General features: G+C 39.8%; 1 long non-coding RNA gene across 1 annotated transcript; it reads left to right on the top strand.

Moving 5' to 3' along the window:
* Positions 1 to 230: 230 nt before the first annotated feature.
* On the top strand, positions 231 to 16,812 carry LOC123582833. Its single transcript, XR_006704597.1, has 4 exons — positions 231 to 339; positions 3,112 to 3,262; positions 4,335 to 4,430; positions 16,771 to 16,812. It is a non-coding gene; the product is annotated as an uncharacterized LOC123582833 (long non-coding RNA).
* The last annotated feature ends 7,653 nt before the right edge of the window (positions 16,813 to 24,465 follow it).

Here is a 24,465-nt window from a genome sequence, read left to right as displayed (position 1 = left end):
CAAAAAACAACAAAATAGGACTGGGGTAGAGTTACATGGGTGGGGGAGGAGGAGGATTCCAGGAGGTCCCGTGGTGAAAGGAGGCCTCTGTAGAAGCAACATTGGGGGCCCCTGGGTGGCTCAGTCCGCTCGGCATCTTACTTCCGCCTGGGTCATGATCTCACAGTTTGTGGGTTCAAGCCCTGCATCGGGCTGTGCGCTGACGGCCCAGAGCCTGGAGCCTGAACACTTTTAATGTGAGTTAATTAGTAATCCAAATGCTGATGTTCTTCAGTGTCTGAGCATTTTCTTTTGTGATTGAATAGCCACCGTGAACAAACATGGAGGAGCATGTGACAGGTGCCAGAAGACCAGAAATGCACATTGGTTATGGTTCCTCAAGACAAGTCAAGATGAGGGGTGGGGGATTGCACTTGGGGAAGAGGCTAGCACAGATAAATTCCAGAAGTTGTAGTGGGATCACTCTGACATCCATCTTCAGCATAATTTGATGCTTGGATATTGAACCAATTAGTTTTGGACTCTTAGTAAGGCAAGATGGTTACTACTAGGAGCCAGCCCGGCATAGGTTCATTATGCCAAATGAACCTAATATATGTTCCAGACCAAAAAGGCAAATAGCAAAATAGTTCTAGATTTGAGAAAGGCATATGAGGAAAAAGTGTGGTTTAATAACTCACTTTTTCAAGTTAACATTTTACAAATTCCATTCAGTTTCAAAAAATACACAACTACCTTATAGGTGGCAAATAGTAAAATGTCATTTCTCATTATTAGCAATTCTCTCTCAACCCGTTTGTTTTTAAAAATTCTTTTAAATGTTTATTTATTTTTGAGAAAGAGAGAAAGAGACATAGCAAGAACGAATAGGGACAAAGAGAGAGGGAGACACAGAATCTGAAGCAGGCTCCAGGCTCTGACCTTCAGCATAGAGCCTGATGTGGGGCTCGAACTCACGAACCATGAGATCATGATCTGAGCTAAAATCAGACGCTTAACCAACTGAGCCACCCAGACCCCCAATCTTTTTTTTTTCCTTTTTTTAGAAATTTGCATTCCAAGTAAAGTGCATAAAATAAATGACAATCAGAAGTATTTTTAGTAAATAAAATATAAATTTTTAAAAAATAAACTAACAAATTCCAAATTTGCCTTTGGAGAGTATAAGATAGAATAAATCTATTTGTAATGAATATACAGTTATATTTGTATCTGGTAAAACAGTATGTGACCCTATGAAATACTAGTTTATTCATTCTTTGAAAGTGAAAACATAATGACAATATGTGGAGTTAAATAAGATATTTCAATCTGTTATAAATAAAACTATGTACAAAGGTATAATCTGTCAATTGTTCTATTGAACTAGAATGTTACTTATGTGATTTATAAATGAGTTCACTTGGTAAGCTTTCAAAATTACATTTTATTTTGAAATAATTTCAAACTTAGAGAAATGTCCAAGATATAGTACAAGGATTTTTTCCCCTAGAACCATTTGAGAGTCGTCAACGTGATGCCCCCATCATCCCATATTTGGGGATGGAGCCAACAAGTAAAGACATTCCCCTACATAAGCACAGTACAACCATCGTAATTAAAATTTAACAAGGCTAAAGTATAATAGATCAGTTGCAGAATAATGCCAGAAAATGCTTTCCTGTTGCTCTATGTTACAAATACTATATGATCTTCATTGTTGTTGTTGCTATTATTCTGATCAATATGGTTTTATATATGTTTTGGTACATATAAATTTGTAATTTATTTTTTGATCATGTTTTTCTAAACATATATTATATTTACAATGTCTTTCTGTTCTGTTAAGTTCATGTGGTCCACAAAGAGGATGCCTGAATATTGATTGGATTATGCTGCCATTGACAAAATACTGCCTACATGTGCATGACTTTGCTAATAATATGAAATAAATTGTTCACATTTAAACATGTAAATAATTAATCTTAATTTATTTACATAATGATCTGATATTACTCATTTTATCATTTTTGTCCATAGCAAGTAAAGTTATTTATAGGATTTGTAAAATTTAGCACATGAATTGGAAGGCATTTGCTATCCTATTAACAGCATTATTTTATTTTATTTTAATTTTTAAGTGTTTATTTATTTTTTGAAAGAGAGAGAGATACAGAGCATGAGCAGGGTAGGGGCAGAGAGAGAGGGAGACAGAATCCGAAGCAGGCTCCAGGCTCTGACCTGTCAGCACAGAGCCTGATGTGGGGCTTGAACTCATGATCTGTGAGATCATGACCTGAGCCAAAGTTGGATACTTACCTGACTGAGCCACCCAGGCACCCCTAATTTTTAAAATGTTTGTTTATTTATTTATTTATTTATTTATTTATTTGAGAGAGAGAGAGAATGAGTAGGGGAGGAGCCAAGAGAGAGGGAAACAGAATCTGAAGCAGGCTCCAGGCTATCAGTGCAAAGCCTGACGTGGGCCCGAATCCCGAAACTGTGAGATCGTGACCTGAGCCAAAGTTAGATGCTCAACCGACTGAGCCACCCAGGAGCCCTCATAGCATTGTCTTCAATGATAAAATATTCTTCTGTGAAAGAAATACGGCAAAATTTTTTTTAATTTTCTACTGTCTTGTAGTTGGCATTAACGTTATTTGCATTTTCCTTTGTGTTTACTTTTTCAGTTATTTCCGTCGGTTAAGTTCCTAAGAGTGAAATTTCTAAATTAAAAGGCTATGCCAGATTAATCTGAGAGCTGTGATGCCAGTGTGTATTTCCACCAACCGGAATGAGACAGACTATTTCCCTGCGAACCATCGAACGTTATTATACTTTCAAATCTTTACCAGATGTGGGCAAACAAAATTCAAGAGTTGTGTTTATTTGGGTTTGTAAATCTTTGTTGCTGGTGAGATTTGATATGTTTCATATATGTTTGGAACATGTTTAGGCTTTTTTTTTAATTCTTTTTGGTCTGTCTATTGTTTACCCATTCGCCTAATACAAGTTTTGTCATATTTGAAATATTTTTATTTTGTGTGATAGTTCCTAAAGTTCTGAAGTTACCTTCTAGAAATGCGTTCTCAAGAAGTTATGCATGAATTAATACGATGTCTGGGACTATAGGTAAAATAATCCAGTAACGTGGTGGAGACAGATGCAATGAGAGTGGCAACGAGTTGACAGATAATGTTGGAAAAGTGGGAAAGGCTTCAGGGAGCTTCATAAGGCATTTGCCTCCATTCGTCTACACACACAAAAATATCCGTTCCAAAAGGTACGATATGTCTTCAATTTCATATGTCACAAGGGATGGATTTAAAAGGGCAAGAGGGGCGCTTGGGTGGCTCAGTCGGTTAAGCGTCCGGCTTCGGCTCAGGTCATGATCTCACAGTCCGTGAGTTCGAGCCCCGTGTCGGGCTCTGTGCTGACAGCGCAGAGCCTGGAGCCTGCTTCAGATTCTGTGTCTCTCTCTCTCTCTCTCTCTCTCTCTCTCTCTCTCTCTCTGCCCCTCCCCTGCTCATGCTCTACCTCTCTCTGTCTCAAAAATAAATAAAAACATTAAAAAAAATAAAAGGGCAAGAAGCGGGGCGTCTGGATGCCTCAGTGGGTTGAGTGCCTGACTCTTGATTTCAGCTCAGGTCATGATCCCAGGGTCGCAGAAATGAGCCCCATGTCAGGCTCCGTGCTCAGCATGGATTCTCTCTCTGCCTCTCTCCTCAGCTCATGCTGTCTCTCTCTCTAAAATGAAAAATAAATAAATAAATAAATAAATAAATAAAATGGCAAGAAGAAACTTTTGGTTGTAGTGTTTTAGCACGTATCAAAAGATCAAACTGTCCACTTTAAATAAGCAGCTTTATTTGTAATAATAGCCCCAAAGTGGAAACAGCCCAAACATCCATTAACAGGCTAATGGATACACACGTATGTATATCCATACAACAGGACACTATTGAGCAATAAAAATAATGAATTACTTAAGGAACGTGTATGAATCTTAATTATGTGGCATGAAAGAAACCAGAATGAAACAAAAAGCAAACACTTCATGGTTCTGATCATCTAAAATTCTAGAAAATGCAAATGAATTTATTGTCAAGGAAAGTAAATCAGTCATTGCCTGGAGGGCTGGTGAGGGCAGGGAGAGATCTTAAAGAAGTAAAAGGTAAATACAAGGGTAATGGGCAGGTTCATTAACATGATTAAGGTGGTTTTATGGATCTTTATGTATGTCAAAGGTAACCCAATTGTACACTTTAAAATTTGCGAGGTTATGGGATGCCAGTTATACCTCAATAACACTTGAAAAAATGTTTCCATAAAAGTTTAGATCTCTTCTTTTTCAGAAACCAGAAGGTCTGGCAACTCTCTACATATGTGACCATCTCTTTTTTTGTGTGCCTTGGGAAGGACAGCTCTCTTCTAAGTGGCAGGCACTATTGGTAAGCAATAAAGATCATTTCTATCTGATGGGCTCTGTGCTGGCAGCTCGGAGCCTGGAGCCTGCTTCGGATTCTGTGTCTCCCTCTGTCTCTGCCCCTCCCCCTTTCACACTCTGTCTCTCTCAAAAAGAAATAAACGTTCCAAAAATGTTTTTTTCAATAAAAATATTTTTTTTTTTTAAAAAAAGATCGTTTCTGTCTGAGTCAACAAAATCTCTAGCTGAGTGATAAAAGTCACATCACCAGACTACGGGATTTTCCCTTTTCTCCATTTTCACTTTCTTGACTGTGCAACGATGGCCTTGAGGTGAACCATCCAGAGGCTACAGGAGCAAACAAACCCTTATTTGCTCTGACAATGACCTCAACTTCAGGAAAAACCCAGGTCTGAGGTATACACACTCATCTCATACAGCCGTCGTCCCTTGAACAACTTTCAGAAGAGGCACATTCTGTCTAGAGTGGTGCAGTCTTCTCTAGACCCTACTAATCACACGCAGTGTTTCAGTCTGGCCCCTGTAGTCTCATCACAAGTGACACCAGCAAATCAAATTGTGGACATTAGGGTACACGGTTCCTTTGCAGTACTTGGGGAACGGCCTCCCCTCAGTAGTGCTGGGCATTATGTGACATGCCCTGGGTACAATGGAACCAATTTTTCTTTTTCCCCAAAGTCCTGAAGCTTGTCACAACAATTTCCCCTTCCCCAAGGTGACCTCTGGACCTAAAACATAAACACACACACACACACACACACACACAAAACCCCTGAGATCCAGGCCACAAAATAGGACCACAAACTGTTGTAGCCGTTCCTAGGTGGCCTTTGTCCGCTCTGCAGATTAAATAAGAGCTGACAGAAAGATGTTTTCGCAAGTTTCCAGTCTTATCCAGACTGGGTCTTCTCGGCCAAAACTGTGTGAAGACTATGTCTTAACTAGTCAGAGAGGAGAGAATGAGGCTCCCTAAAACTCAGACTATGCATGGTTCTCTCCAGGGCATGCAAATGAGACAAGAAACATGTCTTCCCTTATTACACTGGGGTGACTACCTACACATCAGCGATCTGCTAGGTGGCAGAGTGCAATAGCTTATGCCACAGAAACTGGCTGTGACGTAAATCTGGCAAGTGCCCTGGCCTGGGCAGGTTAAGTATAATGCTGGAGGGGCGCCTGGGTGCCTCAGTCAGTTAAGCGTCCCACTTCGGCTCAGGTCATGATCTCATAGTTCATGGGTTCGAGCCCCGCGTCGGGCTCTGTGCTGACAGCTCGGAGCCTGGAGCCTGCTTCGGATTCTGTGTGTGTGTCTCTCTCTCTGTCTCTCTCTCTGCCCCTTCCCTGCTCACACTCTGTCTCTCTCTTTCAAAAATAAATATCTAGAGAGGGAAAAAAAGTACAATGCCGCTCATTAAAGCTTCCCATGTTCCTAGAATTTATGCAGAATTTCCCATTGTGTATGTTCAGATAGATGGAGTTCAATTCAATTCGGGTAGATGGCCTCTCACAAAGGTTGTCCTCCAGTGTTCCAACACTGAATAAGAATCTTTTCTCCAGCGTGCACTCTGCTGTTGAAGGCAGTCAAATTTGTAGATAAAGGATTTCCCATATTCATTGCATGTATGAGGCCTTTCTCAAATATGAGCTCAGCAGTGTCCATCGAAGCCAGGATTTGTCTAAAGGATTTCCCACTTTTGGCACATTCAGAAGGCCCTGCTCCATAGAACTCTCTGGTGATGACTCAAGATGGGGCTGAGGCTAAAACGTTCCCCACATTCGTCACAGTAGTAAGCCCTGGCTCCAGTGTGAGGCATGACGTTGGGGCTTTGGCTAAAGCATTCCCCACGCTCATGAGGCCTTTTCTCCATTGTGAGTTCACTGAGGCCAAACAAGTTTGTATGTGTAGCTAAAAACTTTCCCCAGTCTGCTGCACTGACAATGACTTCTTCTGCTGTGAGAGGCCTCCCCACACTTGATGCTGTCCAGCTGGGAGTGGCCGGCACTAGAGAAAGCCAGCGTTGCTCAGGAAGCTCTTCCCACAGGTGAAGGGCAGCCTTTCACAAAGGAGGACATGTCCATGTCCCAAGTTCACTGTACTCCCTCCGGTGCTGGTGAAGATTTGTGTTGAACCACAATCGCTTTCCACATGCCTCTCAAGTGCTCAGCCGTGGCACAAACTGTGTGTTACCATCTGGATACACATCTCACAAAGATGAGCCTTCTGGAAGGATAGACCTGGCTGTGTCATTCTGTCCGTGGACATTTTTCCTCTGAAACTCAATACAGAAGGCGTGCCCTCATCCTCCAGTCCACACCAACCATCTAGGGGGGTGATAGCTGTGAAATTCTCCAACATCACATGGGATAGCCATCTTAGACCCTCATCAAGGAAACCTTATTCCTCTTAGGAGATGTCACTGAAGGCCAGCCACATTTTTAAAATAGTCACACCGAGGCAGCTTCTGCTGTGGGATCCTCTGGCTTCAGCAGGCTTGTAGCTGTGCTAACCAGGGAAGGGACCCTCGAATCAGAACCACTGTCCCCCTCTGGCCTGGAACTATTGTCACCACAAAGGGGAGAGGAGAAGACTGAGAATAGCCAATTCAATATTGAAGAAGAACAAAATTGGAGGACTGCCGTTATACAACTTCAAAATTTACTACAAAGCTACAGTAATCAAGGCAGTGCAGTATTAGAGAAAAAACAGACAAATAAATCAATGGAACAGAAAAGAGAGACCTGAAATAGGTCCACATAAATATAGTTAGCTGATATTTGGCAAAGGAACAAAGGCAAGACAATAAAGCAAAGAAAATGACTTCAACAAATGGTGCTGGAACAAGTACACAGCCACATGCCAAGGAAAAAAAAAGGAAAAAGAAAAAAAAAAAAGAATCTCGACACAGGCCTTCACAGTACCTTTCACGAAAAACGAACTCAAAATGCATCACAGACCGAAATGTAAAGTGGGGGATTGTAAAATTCCCGGAAGATAACGTCGGAGCAAATCGAGATAAAGTTGCATCTGGCAACGACTTTGTAGATCCAACACCAGAGGGACAATCCACGAAAGAAAGAATTGATATGCTGGATTGCATTAAAATTAAAGATTACTTCTCCACAAAAGACGTTTTCTTTTTTTTTTTTTTTAATTTTTTTTTTTTTCAACGTTTATTTATTTTTGGGACAGAGAGAGACAGAGCATGAACGGGGGAGGGGCAGAGAGAGAGGGAGACACAGAATCGGAAACAGGCTCCAGGCTCTGAGCCATCAGCCCAGAGCCCGACGCGGGGCTCGAACTCACGGACCGCGAGATCGTGACCTGGCTGAAGTCGGACGCTTAACCGACTGCGCCACCCAGGCGCCCCACAAAAGACGTTTTCAAGAAAATGAGAACACAAGCCACAAACTGGGAGTAAATATTTGCAAAAGATACATCTGCTAGAGTGCTGTTATTAGTTTACACGTCTATTTTGAGAGAGAGCGTGCCTGCACAAGTGGGGGAAGGGCAGGGGGAGAGAGAATCCCAAGCAGGCAATGTGCTGTCACCACGGGCCCGACGCAGAGCTGAAACCCAGAACCCTGAGACCATGACCTGAGAGGAAGTCAGAGGCTCAACCGACTGGGCCACCCAGACACCCCACCTGTTATTAGTTTAAAGAACTCTTGAAGCCCAAGAGTCTGACAACAAACAACCTGGATTAAACCTGGGCCAAAGGCCTTATTGGACACCTCACCAAAAGAGGCATACGGATGGAAAATAAACATATAAAACAATTGCTCTACACGAACACAACATATTGTTAATAATATGCAAATTAAAACGACAATGTACACCGATCGCAATGGTCAATATGCAGAATGCTGACAATACCAAAGGCTGGTGAAGATGGGGAGCGGCAGAAATTCTCATGGGTCGTTGAAATGGGTGCCTAAAGGTACAGCCGCTCTGGGAGACAGCTTAATGCTTTCGCACCAAACGAAACATACTCTTACTATAAGATCTGGCAATCGTGCCTCTTGGTATTTACCCAAAGGACTTGAAAACATGTTCACACAGAAGCCTCTACAGAGATGTTTACAGTAGTTTTATTCACAATTGCCGAAACTTGAAAGCATTATTCCGTGCTGAAAAGAAAGGAGCTATCAAGCCAGGAAGAGACATGGAGGAACCTTAAATCTATGTCACCAAGTTAAAGTAGCCAGTCTGGAGGCTAGATACTGCATCATTCCAACTACCTGGCATTCCAGAAAAGGCAAAACTTTGGAAGCAGTAAAGACATCAGTGGTTGCGAGGGGTAATGGGGAGAGAGGGGTGAATAAGATGATATAAAGCATTTTTCAGAGCAGTGAAACTCCTCTGTATGGTATATGACGGTGGATACATATCATTACACATTTGTCCCAAGACACAGAATGTACCACACCAGGAGTGAACCTTGACGTAAACTGTGGCTTTGGTTTATAATAATGTGTTGATGTAGTTTCATCCATTGCAACAACTGCATCACTCTGGTAGGCACTCTGATCAATGGTGATTGAGGCTATGCACATGTGGGGGTACAGGGTGTGTGAGAAATTCTCTACCTTTTGCTTTGTTTTTGGTATGAACTTAAAATTGCTCTAAAGATAAAGCCTATTTATTTTATTTTTTTTTAATGTTTATTTATTTTTGAGAGATACAGAGACAGAGTATGAGCCAGGGAGGGACACAGAGAGAGGGAAACATAGAATCTGAAGCAGGCTTCAGGCTCCGAGCTGTCAGCACAGAGCCTGATGTGGGGCTCAAACTCACGAACGGTGAGATCATGACCTGAGCCAAAGTCAGACGCTTAACTGACTGAGCCACCCAGGCGCCCCAAGTCTATTTTTTTTAAGTGTCCTTTCCTCTTCTTTCATTATCTTCCTGAGAATTACTGGTGACTATGAAACCAATTCCCCCCAGCATGTTTGCATCCTTTTTGACTTTGCTTTTAAAGTTCTGGTTTTACTTGCCTGCCCCAAAAAATAAGCAAATGAGAGTCTGTTCAACTACCATACCTAATTATCTTCTGGCTTTTTCTATAACACTTCACTTAAACCAGCAGATCAAAAATATTCTAAATCTTTTCTATCTTCACAAAGTCCCAATAAGTTCAAATAAGTTTGCTCTCTCCATATCTGAGTTTCTTGGCAAATTAATTTTAAGACCCTAATATAATATTGGAAGTTATTTAAGATATGATAGAAGATAGTTAAATCAATATTTGTCTAAAATATTCTGCTATAAAACTATTTTCCTCAAATAAATACTCAGATGTTTGTATTTTTGAACTCTTCCCATTACTTAGGCATTCGTTATTTAAGATGTATTATATGGGGTGCCTGGGTGGCTCAGTCGATTAAGCATCCGGCTTCAGCTCAGGTCATGATCTCACTGCTGGTGAGTTCAAGCCCCCCATCGGGCTCTGTGCTGACAGCACAGAGCCTGGAGCTTGCTTCAGATTCTGTGTCTCCCTCTGTCTCTGCCTCTCCCCTGCTCATGCTCTGGCTCTCTCTGTCTCAAAAATAAATAAACATTAAGAATTTTTTTAATGTATTATTATAATCTTTTTGAGGCTTTCAAACTTTGGACCTCCAGATCTTTGGACATTCTATTCTTTTTACCCATTAGCCCTCTCTTAGCTTTTCTCTATTCGTTATCTTTTCTAGATTCCACAACCCGTTATTTATATTACTTTTTAACCAATTACCTTAGTGCCATTGTCCATCTATTGGATCTACATTGACAAGTCTATCCCATTACCTTGTTTTCAAATTCAGGCAGCTATGAGGGCATGAGGGCCATGAGGGCAAAATCATCAACCATCACAGTAAAAATGGCCCTCTCTGCTGCTCTCCCTCTCATGCCCTTAGCCTAGCTAACCTGAACATTAGAACTACCTTCTAGCCCTTTTATCTCTACACTTCCCTTTCATAAAAGGAGATTTCCCCTCCATACTGTCAGCACACTTGTGACTCTATGTCTCGCCTCCTTGCTCCCAGATCATACTTGCAATGTCTCCCTGGCATAATTCTAATCTCTCCAGTTGTACTTTGAAATCTAGTCCTTTCCCTCTTCCCAAAAGTACTATTCCACTATTTATCTGTTTTCTTTACCCTTTGCATTTGGTTCCTCTTTTTCTACCAGCATCAATCCCATGGCATTTAACATTTTCAATTTTCTGTTTCTGTTGAATTAAAAAAAAAAGAAAGAAATCCCTTGCTGTCATGTTTAGCCAATTTATTTTGATATTATTTGACCTTTTCTAATTTATCTGATATTTGGAAATTTTGTAATGCAAATTCATTATCTCAAATTCATCATTCGTATTTATTCTTCAATCCATTAGAATTTGGCTTCCCACGCCCCCCCCCCCCAAACAAAAAGAATTTGGCTTCCCCTTCACTTACTTTTTATTGTCTGTTTTCCCTACTTCTGGAATGGATGCACCACAAGGGCAGAGGTTTTGGTCTGTTTTGTTTTGTTTTGTTTTGTTTCTTAATGTATCCCGAGTACCCAAAAGAGTTCCCCTTGTCCTTCTGAAGAACTCCACTTCCTGGGACGTAATAGGCAATAAATGTTTTTTGAATGTGCCAGTAGATGTTGGACACTGAGCAAGGCACTGAGAGTAGGGGGAGGAAGCAGAGCCATTTTTTTTTAAAAAAATGTTTATTTATTTACTTTGAGAGAGACAGAGAGAGCGGGAGAAGTGCAGAGAGAGGGAATCCCAAGCAGGGGCCACACTGCCAGCACAAAGCCCCACAAACGTGAGATCATGACCCAAGCCAAAACCAAGAGTCAGATGCTTAACTGACTGAGCCACCCAGTTGCCCCAGAAGCAGTCCCATCTTAACTTTCCTCTTAAGATGATGACAATATCCATGCTGCAATGTCCAGGTACACATGGATACATTTTGGTCTTCATCATCTTTTACCTCTCTTCCATCTGACCCTCTTTATCTCCTGCTTCTTGCTTTGAGTTTCATGACCTTGCACTCTATGTCTTTTGACCTCTAACTTGTTAGTCTTTTCAGGATTCTTTGCAAGGTCTTCTTCTTCTGTTAACTTGTCGGTGTTGGCTACTGTTAATGCCTTCTCTTGTCTTCACACATGATACAGAGCCCTGAATAGGCACATTCATTCTCACGGCATCAACTTTATCTACATGTAGAACATTCTCAAATCTAAAGCCCAGTTCTTGCACTTGAAGTTCCGTCCATACTTGTCAACTCCCCTACTGTCCTCCATCTGCCCACAGAATCATGTCTCGTCCGGTGTTCTGCATCCCTGTGACTTGGGGCACTATCCTTTTACTTTCCCAAGTCAGAGACTCTGGTGATATCCATACTCTTCCTTCGTCTTGTGTCTCCTTTTCTAATCATTTTTCCTTCCCAGTCTTTTAACTCTGCAGTATCTTCAGACTGACCATAAAAGCAATAGATTTGTGAACAATTCTATTCAACCAATAATCTTAGACTTACCCATTATTGTGGAAATAATCGTACTGTATTATAAATCTCTGTTTCCTTTGTCCCTTTCACTCAAAAGAGTGTAAACTCCTTAGCGATAGGAATATACTGTTCTATTCCCAGCTCCTCACACATGGCTTGGTGGTCAATGTGTTATAAAAAAGCATTTGTTGGGGCGCCTGGGTGGCGCAGTCGGTTAAGCGTCCGACTTCAGCCAGGTCACGATCTCGCGATCCGTGAGTTCGAGCCCCGCGTCAGGCTCTGGGCTGATGGCTCAGAGCCTGGAGCCTGTTTCCGATTCTGTGTCTCCCTCTCTCTCTGCCCCTCCCCCGTTCATGCTCTGTCTCTCTCTGTCCCAAAAATAAATAAACGTTGAAAAAAAAAATTTAAAAAAGCATTTGCTGGAAGGACAAGAGGTTCTAGATAAAGGATCATGTTTAATGATTCAATTCTTTCAGCATCTCTGTGTTTCATAGTATTGAGTGTGTAATGGCCACAAGTATCTATTGAGGCAATATTTTAAAGCTTTATTTTGATATAGGAAATAGACTAGGTGTTACAGATTTGAGTTTAAAGCATACTATTTGAATATAGTCTATTAGTGTAAGAAATTAATGTGATAAAATCCCACATAGAATTCTCAGATAACTACTACTACTTTTACTAAACCTTCCCTTCGTATGCACATATACCCTAAACATGAGCAGATGGAGAGTATACGGCTGCTGACAAATAGAACCGTATGTTTAGATCTTGGGAAGATTCCCTAGGGAGATCCTGGCCTTGCCAAGTAATGATTATTGGCAGTGCGTCAGAAATGTAAAGAATCTGAGAAATTCAAACTACAGCCTGGCCAAATTAATCTTACTATGCTGACGTCAGAGTTTTTAAATACTTGAATGGCAGTTGAGAAAAAAATTAACCTTGAGACAAAAGCATGACGCCTACACATTTTATTTTTCAATACATTTTTAGGTGAGTAGGCTTTAATTTTAGAGCTTGTTTAGGGTTGTGGATAAACAAAGCACGAAGTAGAGAGAGCCCACGTACCCTCCCCCTCCCTTTGCTTGCACCACCCGTTCACCTAGCCTGTACAGTTTGCTTCTTATTATCTCGCATCAGTGTGGTGTATGCGATGCGGTTGATGATCCAATATTGATACATTATTGTTAACTAAAGGTCCAAGTTCCCACTGGGGTCATTCTTTGTGTTGAATAATTCTATGCGTTCTGACAAATGCATGCCATGTACCCAGATTACAATGTAGGGAATAGTCTCACTGCCCTAAAAGTCTCCGGTGCGCCACTCGTTAATTCCTCCCCTGCCTCCTGCCAAATGCCTGGCAACCGCTGATCTTTTCACTGTCTCAAAAGTTTTGCCTTTCACGGAATGCCATACATTTGGGATCATACAGTAGATAGCCTTATGAAACTGGCTTCTTTCACTTAGCAATATGCATTAACACACTTTCAATGAATGCTTTCAGTGTACAAAGCATGAAGCTGAAAGCTGGAGAAATGAGAGTTCACCCATACCATGAGGTCAGGATCTAATAGGGCAGGTATATATGTAAATAAATAAAATACAATAGATGGATAAGCACAGGAGTCTTACTAAAAATGCACAGAGATAGCATATAGAAAAAAAAAAAACCAAATTATCTATACATGGGGGCAAATGGATGGCAATTTAGTTAAGCTTCCCAGAGGAAATGATTTCTTAGCTGTGTTCTGAGAGACGGGTAAGTTTTTGCCAGAACAAAGGAGTCATCTCCTCGAGTTTCTTTGTTTTTCTAATTTCAAGAAGCCATTTACACTAAATACAGTTCATATATAACCACCCGAAAACCACCCCCCCCCCCGGCATATATCCTTTATAAGATACAGGATTATATTGGTAATATAATCTGGGTACAGGACAAATAGAAGTGAGCACAATTTAAAAGAGCTGTTTCTCATATGGGAAAACATGTTATTGGCCCAATCTACTTGTACTTGACTTGTTTTTCTGTCAGTGATAATAAATTTGTGACCAATATGGCTGGAATTAAGGGTGTTGTCAGGGACTGTAAAAGAAAGTCATCTGTCACATACTGAGACTAAACATATGACCTTCAGTTCTCTGCCAGAATAAACTATCAAAATGGCTTAATGGCTGTTCAACATAAATATATGCACATATATATACACTATATGTCCAAAAATATTGTTGAGTTTTCCTTTAGGTAAATTTCTGTTCTGATAAAATAAGTACATTAAAATGATTCTAGGGGCGCCTGGGTGGCGCAGTCGGTTAAGCGTCCGACTTCAGCCAGGTCACGATCTCGCGGTCCGTGAGTTCAAGCCCCGCGTCAGGCTCTGGGCTGATGGCTCAGAGCCTGGAGCCTGTTTCCGATTCTGTGTCTCCCTCTCTCTCTGCCCCTCCCCCGTTCATGCTCTGTCTCTCTCTGTCCCAAAAATAAATAAACGTTGAAAAAAAAATTAAAAAAAAAAAAATAAATAAATAAAATGATTCTAGATTATTTGAGGTTTTTTTTTTTTAATTTCCATACCTCCTTAGTATTTAAACATTTTTTTAATGTTTATTTATTCTTGAGAGAGAGAGAGAGAGAGAGAATGAGCAGGGGAGGTGCAGAGAGAGAGGGAGACACAGAATTGGAAGCAGGCTCCAGGCTCTGCGCTGTCAGCACAGAGCCCGACACGGGGCTCGAACTCACAAACTGTGAGATGATGACGTGAGCCGAATTGGGACGCTTAACCGACTGAACCACCCAGGCTGCCCTTCCCCCTTCATATTTTTAGGTGTCTGTAATTATAAATGTAAGTTGGATAAAAACACTCAATAAATATTTGTTAAATGAAAGAATAAATACAAGGTTTATAATCCAAAGAATGAAAGATGTGAAACTAAATATCATATTGAAGTATTTTCTTTAAAAAAAACTTTTGATGTTTTCTCTAATCATACTCTGTAATTCATACTCTGTAATTCATACTCTGTAAATAAGACCATATAGTCTGGATTACTGCAAATAACCTTGCAAACTTGAAGGGGTCTTATCATCAACCTGTTGCCTTAGGTAATTGAAGTAATAACTCTTTGGGTTATTGGGCACAGTAATCTCAGAGAGAAATTTGCAGATGATGGGCATAGCTTTAATTGGCTATTTGCCTCCGTTCTTCTGATAGACTCAACCTTTAGTCATGCTGTAAATAAAAAGAAATACAGACTGGCTCAAGTCATTTCCTGTACTTAAAACATTTGGCCAAAATGAGTCCCAGGGTTGTTAAAACTGATGTGTTCAATTTTGGCAGCTCCTTTTGTCCTCAGGGTACATTGTAACATCTGCTCTTCCGTAGTCCGAATGCTAATCGTGAAACGCCTTGTTTTATCATGGTTTTTTTCAGTCGTTCAATTCACGTTGAGAAAGAAAACTCATACAAGCCTCCTAGGGTGAATGATATCGCAAAATTATTTTTGTGGCCACGTTTGGGGACAAAAACCACATTTCTCTCTTCATTTAAATCCAAGACATACGAACTGAACACCTACAGAATAAAATTCCTAAAGACCTTCATGAAATGAAAACATGCATTTCCTTAATTGCGATATTGAAGATGGCTTGTGGTGACCTTGAAGAGTAGCAGAATATGTCACCCCAAAGTACGCCCCATTTGGCACAAGGATTATCTTGAGCTACAGGCAACTGAGAAAAGGAAGATATAAGAAAAACCCTGTGCCCTTTATTTGCCTAAAAGCAGGACACAGATTTGTTAAACTGTCCCCCTTCCCTCTCTACCAGGAAGAACAGAGGTTAATCACCTAAAACAACTGTAGACCCTATCAGCCCAGAGGCAGCACCAGAGAAATACACATAACGAACTTTGCTACAACTAACCCTTATCTCACATTACTTTTCCATATATTTTCTTTTCCACAATTTTCTACCCCTAGAAGTTCAAAGGCTTTTTCTTTTGTCTTGCCACTTCTCTACAAAATTATTATTCTTTTGTTAAAATGCTATATAAACCTGTGCTAACTGCCCCTTTCAGTTACTCATCGCTGGGTGTTCCCAGGTGAATGTACAAGGCATGTGTTTATCGACTTCTTGTTCTTTTCTTAAATTGCCCTTGTCAGTCCAATTGACAGGGCCCCAGACGATAAACCTCAAATGGACGAGGGAAAAGAAATTTTTTTTTCTTCCCCTACTCTCCTTAACTCCCACTGACATGCCTAGAGTAACAGTTCTTGTGAAACTTCTTCCCAGACCTGGGCATTTCTCGGTATTTCTCGTTTGGAAAGATACGTCTCACAAGGCACAGGTGGAATGAGCTCTTGTGCAGCTTTCGGTATTTATAAAACTATAGCTCTTCTAGTTGCCACGAGCTATATGTTGAAGAGAAATTACAAACAATCCACTTGCTATGAAAAAGTCCTAGGGTTTAAGAATCAACTCCTCTCATACCCTAGGAAACAAGTAGGCATTCTATAACCCAAACATCCCACAGTCCCGGAATGTGCACCCATGTGTGTATGTGTGTGTGCTGTATGAATTGAACTTCACAGAAGTAAGATTTTGGATGCGTAGCTTGCTACAGTATCGTATATATGAAACGGTTGCACAACTTTTTAAATAAATTCCATTTTTTTCATACAGTTTTAGAGTTACAGAAAGATGGTGATAGCACAGAGTTTCCCTATTCCTTGCACTCAGTTTCACCTATTTAACATCTTACAGTAGTATGGTACATTTGTTATAGCCAATGTACCCACATTGTCCCCAGTTATTAATAAAGTCTCTATGTTATGCAGATTGTCTTGGTTTTTAACCGAATTCCCCTTTTCTGTTCCAGGATCCCATCCAAGATATTACATCACATTTAATTGTCATGTCTCTTTAGGCTTCTCAGGACTATGATAGTTTCTCAGAATTTCCTTGTTTATGAAGACTCTGAGAGCTTTGAAGAGTACTGGTCAGGTGTTTTGCATATTTTTTTCCATTGATCACTCTGAAAAAATTACTTAGGCCACAGCAAACAGGGAAATTTCCCTTTATCTACATTTAGGGAAGCAAAGTAGTGGTACTAATTTCCTAAAGGTAAGCTCAATGTCTCCATTGCCAGATCTAATCAGCAAAAAGCTTCCTTGGCATAAAAAACTAGATATTTTCCCAGGATTCCTGCTGTATGAAACAATATCCTCACATTTGAGGGGGCCTTCTTTTTAAAATACGTTTTTGTGCAAATGTCTGTAAACTAAGATGATGATCTAAGTGACTCCTGAGACAATAATGAGCATTTCTGTTGGTAGCATTCAGGTGTTATCAGATGCTATTTTGAAGCTAAAGCATGGATGTTCTGGGGTCCTATCATCTGATCAAAACACTGCATTATAACCAGAACCAGGAAATGTAGCCTGGGTCTATATGTGTGTGTAAGTGTGTGTGTGTGTGTGTGTGTGTGTGTGTGTGTGTGTTTGTGTATTTTCAGTAGAGTACTTATAGCCATTCAAAAAATAGTTATTGACCCCTAATTCTGTGTCAGGCATGGGGCTATTAACCAGCCTCTCTGCTCTCTATTCTGTGACTGAATCCCCCCAATAAAACTTTGAAGATCGCATCTTAAAGAAACCAAATTAAATTGACTTTACATTATGAACAAGTTAGAGCAGAAGTAACTTTTAAAACTGTAAGTGAAAGAAGCAACTCTTGTAGAAACCTAGCTTCGTCCCCAGATTATGACTTAACATATGTAAATGCAATGCCTTGTGATCACGAATGTAAATCATTAAATCAGGAACAAAGACTGCACATTACTTGGGGTTACTCCTTTTTCTTTCTTATTTCTGGGGTTACTCCTTTTTCTTTCTTATTTCCAAGTCATGGGTTTTTCAAATATTTTGTTGGGCAAGATTTTTTAATTTTTGTAAGTCAGCCAGTATTTTTAATTCCGTCGTTTTGGCAAGTAGATTGCCCCGATACTGATATCCCATACAATCGACAAACACTGTATACTAACAAAAAGGACAAAATGGAAGAATTCATTTCCTGCGTACAAGATTTTTATTAAAAAATATTACTCTCACTATGCTATTTAGTTTCAATTATTTTGTAAATTCCAAAAATTAATTTATTCACTTTTTATCATGACTTTTGATAGATCTAAAAATCCGTTATGGCAGCAGAGCATTAGCAATATCATACTCAATAAGAGATGATACCCATCACGAGTGCATGGAAAGTAAACAGGAAACTTCGCTGTTTTCTTGGGTTTCTTTTTTCCAGTGTTTAAAAGCATCATGTGCCGCGCTGAGGCCAATTATTCACACGTGTCTTGGAAAGGATATAATTTAAATATACAATATCAACATAAAATAAAGAAAACATTAGCTTTTGATTTTGGAAATATTTTAAAATTAAAATGAAGTCATTTCTGCAGAGGTCCAACAGTTTTGTTTTTGTGTTTTCCTAAATTAGGAATGTTGTGGCATTTTGGGCGGCATGAATCTTCAATTAGATCCTGCTTATTTTGAAGTGTGTTTGTAAAGGTACAGAATCATCATTAATGAGTCAGCATCTTAAATACAAGATTATAAATTAAGAGTGGAATTGTGTGTATGGAAAGGGAAAGCTCCAGGCCTCCTCTGCTTACCATTCATGTGATATATTTTCTTCTTATGGGAAAAGGGAATTAAAAAAAAATTATATAGAGAGATATATGTACATATATTGACATATATATATCTGATGAGGGACCATAGGGCAAACTGAGGGCCAAACACAAACTAGCATTACCTTCAGCCACTCCACCCCAAAATCCCACCCAGCCCACCAAGTGGAATATGTGTGATATCCCTCAGGCACTCCTGGCTCCCCAAGGACAAAGGAAAGGAAAGAAAACAAATGGTTAACTGATAGAGATCACAGTCCTGTAGGATATCTTAGTAAATTCAAGAAAAAGGCAATCTTATCAATAGCCTAATCTTCAGAAACCTATAGGCTGTTTCCTGGAGCCCCTAGTATCACCGTCCCCTCCAGAGTGATGTGGGGAACAAAGGCAAGAAGAAAATGGCAGGTAGAATTAAATTTCCTTATAACGGCAGGCCATTGACAGATACTTGAGGCAAATGCAGAGTACAACATTTCTCAGGGAACCCCCTAGGGTCCTACTGTTAATGCCTTACTAGAGGGAAAACAACCTTAGCCTGACAATAGCAAGGCTTCCGGTTTCTTAGGAGTCCTCTTTTGTATATCAAAGCCCCATCGGAGGCTTCCCTTCTGTCTTTACCTCCCCCAACTCCGATAGTATATAACCAGTCACCAGCCCAGCTCTTGCTGCCCAGGGGTCACCTTTTTGCACCAAAGACGTCTTCAAGAATTCTTTCTTGGCCGTCAGCTCCAAACCTCGCGAACCCCATGATCACCCCCAAACCTCATCATATTTATATAAAAGTGAGACGCAATGTTACATTAGTTTCAGGTATACAACATAGTGAGTCACAACTCTCTTACGTTCTGTCATGCTCACTGCAAGGGCAGCTACCCTCTGTCACCATACAACATTGTTACAAATACCTTTGGCTATAGCACTCCCCATGTTGTACCTTTCATTCCTGGGAGGAAGGAACACTGCTACGTTTATGCGCTCAGTGTTTAAGTAAACTATGCCAAACTTTTTATCACCTTTTATCATAAGATCTATGCATATATGTGTTGAGGAAGGATACATACATTTGTAGACTCCTGTGGTTGAAGTTCTTTTGTTCAGAGACTATGCCAGTTCATTCTAATTCTCCCTCAAATACCTAGGAAGAAATTTGTACCACTTTTTAATGATTCACCTAAGACTTTACCCCATACAAAAGCTGATTGGATTAAGCCTTAAAGAGACTATGAGTAATTTCCTTTTCATCAAGTATACATTTGCCCCTCTGCCTCCTAAGAAAGTAGGAAAAGTTCAGAACATTCATTTTTTTTTTTTTTTTCTGGAAAGCCTAGAAATTCTCCAACGTCATTTCCCTTCAGGATGTCCCACCAAAGCCCTCAATATTATCCAGTCTTCAACCCGAGCGAGAAATGCCAGTTTAGGGCATACAACACTTCGGATACTTAAATTTTCCATTTCAAACAAGGCTGGAAGCGTTGTGGATAAAATGTAACTATTCATAGAGCACTGCATGTATAAATGTGTAGTAAGTGAATGAGCTTATAAAACCCATTGATCAGTTTCTTTCCATATCATGAAAGCACTATCTCATTGAGATTATAAGAATGAAAGTATTGTCTAACTCAGATATGGGATCTTCCCCTAATATTGTGCAGCTCCCAGTAAGTAGTAGCTGTGTTTTTTGAGCTCAGAACCACGAACAAAAGGAAGGAAGGAAGGAAGGAAGGAAGGAAGGAAGGAAGGAAGGAAGGAAAGAAGGAAGGAAGGAAAGAAGGAAGGAAAGAAGGAAGGAAGGCAGGAAGGGAAGGAGAGAGGGAGGAAGGAAAGAAGACTGTCTAATTGATTTCTTCCTTTATTCTGGCTCCAGTAAATCAATAAAATTATGGAAATTTTGACTTTGGCTCTAAATTATTAGGCAGAGTGTTTAATGATAATAGCTTACTGTATTAGTTTGCTAGGGTTGCCATAGCAAAGTGTCACAAACTATGTGGCTTAAAACATTCAACATTTATTGTCTTATAGCTCTGGAGGTTAGAAGTCTGAAATTGAGTGGTCAGCAGGCCATGCTCCTTCTGAACCGTGAAGGTGAATCTTTCCTCGCCTCTTCCTAGCTTCTGGCACTTGGCTGACAATCTTTGGTGTTCCTTGACTTATAGCTACATAACTCCAGTCTCTGCTCTGGTGACCACATGGCATTCTCCCTGTGTGTCTCTGTCTTCTCATGGCCATCATCTTATAAGAACATCAATTACACAGGATTAGGAACCCACCCTGCTCTAGTATGACTTCATGTGAAGTTAATGCCATGTGCAGTGAATCTATTCTAAATAAGATCGCATTTGGAGGTATAGATAGAAATTCGGCAGATCTTTTTTTCTTTTTTTTTCTTTTTTTTTTTTTTTTTTGTGGAGTGGGGGTGGAGACACAATTTAAACCATAACACTTAATCACTTATTTTTTTGTCAATTGTACCTTACATGGCCATGACTTGTTCTGAAGAGTGTAGTTACATTTACACTGGTAATAGTCATTCAGAAAATCTGAGCAGGCAATGTCTGGAGATACCAACAAGAGAGGCTTTCCTATCCTTAAGAAGATTCGTAATCCGGTCCAGGAAACAGACCGTTTACAGCTGGTGCTAATTTCTATCATAGCAAAGTTCTGTGAGAGCCATTGATGAAGTAACAAATTTTTCTTGGTTTGAAATGATTTTTATGTTCTTTATGTTTTAATGTTTTGTAAGTTTTTTATAATGAGCATTTATAAGTTCAAGAAGACACTACAGCCAAGGAGATACATAAAAGGAATATGGTTCAAGGCATGTAAGATACATGCCGAAATCAAGCTTTCACTACTGTGGAGGGAGATTGTATGGCGATTGCATTCTGTACAAAAATTATCCATCCATCCATCCATCCATCCATCCATTCAACAAATACCTAATTAGTACAGTAGTCCCCCCTGATTCTTGGGAATACATTCCAAGACCACCAGTGGATATCTGCAACCACCAGAGGATAATAGCAAACTCTATATATACTCTGCTTTTTCTTATACATACATGCCTATTATAAAGTTTAATTTATAATTGAGGCACAGCGAGAGATTAGCAACGATAACTAATAGTAAAATACAACCATCACAGCATATACATAATAAGAGTTACTATAGATCTTAGCAACCTCAGCATACCACCTTTTTCTTTCCTTATTAACAACTTGCACCTTTTCACATAAAAAATCCACTTTATAGCTTTTCGTTGACATATCTGAATTGTCGGCATCATTACTCTTGTGCTTTGAGGGCACTGTTAACTAAAATAAGGGTTACTTGAACACAAGCCCTTCAGTGCCATGACACTCAATCTCATAACTGAGATGGCTACTGAGGGACTAATGGGCAGGGTATATATTGTGGGTGCTGGACAAAGGGATGATTCACATCCTGGCCTGGATGGAACCAGTGGGCATGAGATCTCAGGATGATGTGCAATTTAAAACTCGTGAATTATTTCTGGAATTTTCCATTTAATATTTTCAGATCACAGTTGATCACAGGTAAGTGAAAAGGTGAAAAGTAAAACAGAGGATGAGGGTAGGGGACTATTGCACCTGCCAGGCACTATTTCAGGTGCTGAAGATACAAGGTTGAGCAAGATAGATTGCATTCTTGCTTGCAAGAGGTATATGGTTTAGTGGGGAAGGAGACCAAAAAGCAAAAAAAAAAAAAAAAAAAAAAAAAAAGCAAGATAGAAATAAATGAAATCATTATTCTTTATAAGGAAGAAAGCAAACTGGTGGTAGGAAGGTAGGAAAAATCTCCGTTAGGAGGGGATACTTAAGCTCTGAATCCCAAAGGCTGAGAAGGTGCTAACAATGCAAAGAGCTGGAAACTTTTGAATAGGACTTTCGTTGGAGAGATTTAATAGAAAATTGAGGGGACCGGGCTAGGTGCTTGAACAAGTTTCAGGTAAGTGATCTACATTTATAAGTTACCTAGATAAAGGTAAAATGGAGTGGATGGTGAAGGTCAGGTACAAGAACTTGTGAAATCCTTTAAGCGAGTGTCAGGTATAGGCAGAGGAGTTCAAAAGGAAATGTTAGAGAAGGAAAAAATGAAAGAGATTGAGAAAGGATGAGAAAGAACAGAGGGTTTTCATTAATGTTGAATTACAGAGAATTCTTGAAAGGTTCTGACAATGGTGCTAGGAAAATAGCAAATTATTTGTCTATACTTACATAGAAATGTGTATAAACTTGTAAGTGTGTATACCTTTTGTGTCAGCAATTCTACTGCTATGCATTTATCTTAAGAAATAATCAGAAATGTGTGCAAAGGTGTCTGTACTAAGAACTAATTTTTAGTGAGGTTTATAATAAATACCAGAAGCAATCTGAATACCCGATGATAGAGTATTGGTTTAACAAATTGTCCCGTATCTGTATGGTGGAATCGTATACAGCTGTTAAAAAGTTTATTATAAAGGAGCAAGCATCAAGCTTTGGTCTCAAGACTCTTTCACCTTCTTGAAAATTATGGATCACTCCAAGGAGCTTTTGTTTTTGTGGGTTATACATTTCTATTTAATCGATCTGACGATGTTAATGGTATAGTTCAACTGTCGTTCCTCTGTAATGGGCACTATAACCAAGGCCACCAAACACAATGCGATGTCTTCTTACACATACGGACAAGCACAGAAACATATCAACATGTGCTTTCTATAATGAGAAGGAAGAAAATGAACATAAAGGTTAAAAATATTTCCTATATGACTTACCACCCAAAGTTGCCTCTTGAGAATCCCAAGCAGGCTGTAAGACTTCATCTGCCTCTAAACTTCAGAATCAAACCTAGAACAACATACTGTCTTTTCTCCTAGAGGCTATCAAGATGGTTCTAAGGAATTTATAAATAAGTGTCTATGTGCGAACCTATTTCTGAATAAGGACAAATTGTAATGAACCTTATGTGTTTGCTACTTTATTACGGTATCCTTGTTTCTTGTTTAGCAACAGCTTAAACAGGCTCTGCAGGATGCTCAGAAAATGGCTTCATGGGTGTAGCTACAGGCTAAACAGGAATGCAGAGAAAAGAACTAACAGGCCCCGCTGGTTTCTCAGTAGCAGCCCGTGTATTGCAAGAGGCCTTCATTAGGAGAGGTGCACCTCCAAGCCAATCAACTAGCTGTAGTGTGAAACCTGTTTCCAGCTCACCCCTCCACTCGTTAAGATTTAATCAAATAGTCTTAGTGCTGTAAGGAATCTCAGTGCAATAAACTATCACCATCCTAATGCAATCATCTTATAAGACTCCTCATCCAAGGCTGGGATCCTTGGGCAGCATCCCTCTTTATTATTGACCAGGCTTCCTTTAACATCTTTGGTACTGTGAAACTATCCACCCTAGGCAACCCGTTCTTTTATTGGACCGCTCAAAATGTTATAAAGTTTCTGTGTTGGGCAGCAAAGTATTTCCTAAGTAGAAAAAGATCTATTGTTCTAATTATATTCCCTGAGATGGCATAGACCAACCCTGCTCCCTCTTCGTGTTATTCTTTCAAATACTTGGAAGCAACCGTAACATTTTGCCTGAATATTCGTGTTCTCATCACACTTATTTTGCTTGTTCATCACAAGGTTTCAAGGCCCTTCGCAATCCTAGCCATTTTTCTCTGCACATATTTTGAATTAAACAACTTCCAAGATTCCAACCCAAAATTTTAACAATATGTGCGTTCCCAAGGTGCTTACAGCTCAATGAAAGTTTCAAGTGCTTTTCAGATACATTTGTATCTTAGCTCTTTCTCTGTATTGTACATTTTAAAAATTTTTCTTTGTAACTCAGTATTTGAATTTTATTCCTAGCCCCGTGAAGCCTGTT

This window comes from Leopardus geoffroyi, chromosome B1 (assembly GCF_018350155.1).
Source record: "Leopardus geoffroyi isolate Oge1 chromosome B1, O.geoffroyi_Oge1_pat1.0, whole genome shotgun sequence".
Classification (NCBI taxonomy): domain Eukaryota; kingdom Metazoa; phylum Chordata; class Mammalia; order Carnivora; family Felidae; genus Leopardus; species Leopardus geoffroyi.
The sequence above is the reverse complement of the archived record's forward strand: the minus strand, read 5'-3'. Positions and strand labels throughout refer to the sequence as shown.